We start from the raw sequence: 3,563 nt of genomic DNA, 5'->3' as shown, positions 1-3,563 counted from the left end.
TGGCATAGGTATGCTACTGCTTCACAGTTCAATTATCACAAGTCCAATTATCATGTAGGCTGGATAAGGAGCTTCCACACTGTGGGCCTTATGTTTGACACACTTGTCCTAGACAGAATTTGAACCAGAAACTCTCTTATTGTATAAGATTGTACATCTCACTGTTCCACACAGCACTCTGTAAAACTGTCTTGATTTCATGGGGAGGGAGTAGAGTGCAATGGTGAAACATCTGGTTTGCATGTAAAGAGTCCTAGGCTCAATCTTGGGCATATCCAAAGAATGCTGGAACTCTTTACGTGCAAACCAGATTTCCTTACCTGAAATCCTGAAGAACTGCTACCAGTTAGCGCAGACAAAGTGGAACTTGATGAAGCAATGGCATGACTCAATGAAGACCATTTCATATGCTGCTAGAAAGGATACGGAATAGATACAGTTTAAATTTACAGGTAAACTTTAGAAGGGGGAACAATGCCAAGTTGTTCAGGAGCATTCATGAGTTCACTAGAGGAATTAACCTGGAACAACCTCCCTGTTTCTATGCCTCCCTGCTTCTGCACTCACAAATGTAAATGAGAACCACTGCTCTGTACAAAAGATATGCACTGCTTGTGGTTAAAAAGTTGTGGTTAAAGTGTGTTTAAAGGATAAGGTCTGCATGCAATACTGTGATTGCTGTCCTATTTTCAATGTAAGCTAGGAAAAAAATTAGCTGAAAACCCTGTTCTGGACCCCTGGAAAAAAAAGTGTCCGTTGCTCTTTGGATAAGATCCAGAGGGAAGCCTCCCTCTTCTGCAACTGGATAACGTGTGAGACAGAAGGGCTGAGACAGAAAGAGGAGTGGGTGCACTTCAGGGGTCAAGGAGGCAGGGGAGAGAAGGGGCAGCAGCAGGAGGAGAAGGTACAGAAGCTATCCGTTTGGCTCCATACTGTGCCTCATTCTTCTCCAGATGGCATTGACAAGCCCATCTGTGTCCCCAGGGTCACAGAGGCCAGTTCCTTTGCTCTGGCTAAGTAACTGCTATTGACAATGAGGTCAAAGGCCATAGGAAAATGGGGGTTGTTGCCAAACTGGAATAGCCCATTGTTCCAGCTAGCCAGTGGCTGGTTTCTGACAATGGCAGTGCCAGATGCGCTAGCTAGAGAAAGGTGCAAAAATGACAGATAAAGATGATAAACTTTCTTTCATGAAATCCTCCCTCCGCAACTCAAGATTAGGTTGAAGCACCAGAGTGAGTGTTAGATACTTTTCTACAATGTTAGTCGTTTTTTGATTTTAGGGTTGTTTGCTTTTGTTATCATGTGTAGAAAAATGGTGAGAACTTAGGATCTTTGGTACAATATAAACTTTGTTTGACTGCAGCAACAGCTACATATGTGCCACACTCCCATTTGTGTAATAGGTTTGACTGACATGTATAAAGAAGTTTCCTTTTCTCCTTATTTTTTGTACATTACCATTCTGGCCCTAAGCAAGCTTTTCAGGATTAACAACAAACAAATATCTATTAAAATAAATAGGACACCCCTAATTAAAAAAAAAAATCAGAATAGTATCAGACTATAACAAAAGTGACTACTACACAAATTTAAAGCTTTAAAGACAAATAAATCGCTCAAGCCACTCCCAGAGTTTTCTGAAATAAAAATAACTTTAGCCATCTTTCTAAATGTTAAAAGCAAGCCGTCTTGGCAGGTCTTCCTAGATTGCAATTCCTTAAGGTAATCACCACCACTAAAAAGGCTCTGTGATGCGTACAATACTTGCTGGCCTCAGCTCCAAGGTCTCTTGGATGTCTCTAAAAGCAATTGAAAGTGCAATCCTAGGCATGTCTACTCAGAAGTAAGTCTCACAGAAAGTATGCAAATATGTTTTGCCAAGAAATACAGCCACATCCATAGGTAATAGCAGTCTGTAGGAAACTTGATGGACATTAAAAGAACAACATGGAGACTTAAACAGTGAGAATACCACAGGGTATGTTCACTAGGGAGCTGGATATTACAAACCAGCAAAATGCCTGTCACTATGATAGGTGGTATGTGTGCAGGGAGGACTCTCATATATGTATTACAAGGACTGAGTGTGTAGTGCAACTCAGTGTGCTGTGCACAAAGAGACACTCCAGTCTGCACTCTCCCTGCTTGCAGAATTCTGGTCCACCAATTGTCAGGGTTGGAAGGCAGCATAGCAGAGATTAAAGCTGCAATCCTGTCCACTCTTACCTAGGAGTAAGGCCCATTGACCATAATGAGATTACTTCTGAGTAGACAAGCATAGGCTTGGGTTCAAAAATGCTTGCCTCAGAGTAGGATTCAAATCTCCACTCAGCCTGGAAATTTACTGAGTGACCTTGGGGCCATAATTTTCTCCCAGCCTAGCCTACCTCACAGAGTTATTGTGAGGATAGAATGGGGAACCCCAATTAATTTTGGCGCTGGCTAAAGGACCACCAGGCCTGAGTCCTCGCTACTAGTAATAGTACTACAGTAGTAGTAACAGTACTACCATGGCCTCAGCACCCTGGCTCCAGAAGTTCAATGCAAGCCCTGATCTACCCCCACATCCATGATTCTGCTTTTCTGTCAAGCTCATCAGGGAGGTTTTACTCTGTGTTTCATCATTGCCATCTGAGGATAAATTGGTGGGTACAAGCAGTATAGCTGCTCATTGGTGGCACCCAAGCTTTAGAACTGCCACTAAGTGGAGAGGGTGGACAGGCAATCTGGCCCTGTCCTTAGTAATGTTTAGGAAGGCTTTAAAATGTCTTGTTGCAGCGTGTTTTTTATACCTCATCAGTTGTTTGCTTCCCCGATGCACTAGTTTTGCTGGCAGTGCTATCTTTCCTTGACCTATTTTAGTGAAATTATTGTATTTTTCATTTGTTACTTTGGATTAGTTTTTGGGGGTTTTTTTGGCCAACACTTTTAAAACTAAATAAAAGAATACGTTAAACTTGAATCACTTCTCCCTATTCATATTGGAGAGGCAGCCTCTCAACCTGAAAAACAGATTGAGCATCACTATCATATAGTAGGCTGAGAACCACTTGGAGAATGCACTGAGGTTGTATTATTATTTTCCAACACATTCAAAGTAAGTTAATTTAGTGTTTCTGATGATGAGAAAGAACTTGAGTGCCTCATTTCTTTTATTGATGACTTCTTATGTGCCTTGGATTTTTATTTGGGGGAGATCCTTGCTCTTCTGAGGGTACAAGCCTAGGCTACGCCTATACAGTGCTTCTGTATACTCCGAAGCAAGTCCTATTGTATTCAATGGGACTTACTCCCAGGAAAGTGATTGCAGCCTTAGAGCCCAATCCTATGCGTGTCTACTCAGAAGTAAGTCCTATTGTGTTCAATGGGGCTTACTCCCAGGAAAGTGTGGATAGGATTGCAGCCTTATAGCCCAATCCTATGCATGTCTACTCAGAAGTAAGTTCTATTGTGTTCAAGGGGACTTACTCCCAGGAAAGTGCCTGAGGCTGCAAGCCTATCCACACTTTCCTGGGAGTAAGCCCCATAGACTACGATGGGACCTGAGTAGACATGCATAG

The sequence above is a fragment of the Tiliqua scincoides genome, chromosome 2, assembly GCF_035046505.1.
Source record: "Tiliqua scincoides isolate rTilSci1 chromosome 2, rTilSci1.hap2, whole genome shotgun sequence".
Taxonomy (NCBI): domain Eukaryota; kingdom Metazoa; phylum Chordata; class Lepidosauria; order Squamata; family Scincidae; genus Tiliqua; species Tiliqua scincoides.
This window is presented reverse-complemented; position numbering follows the sequence as displayed.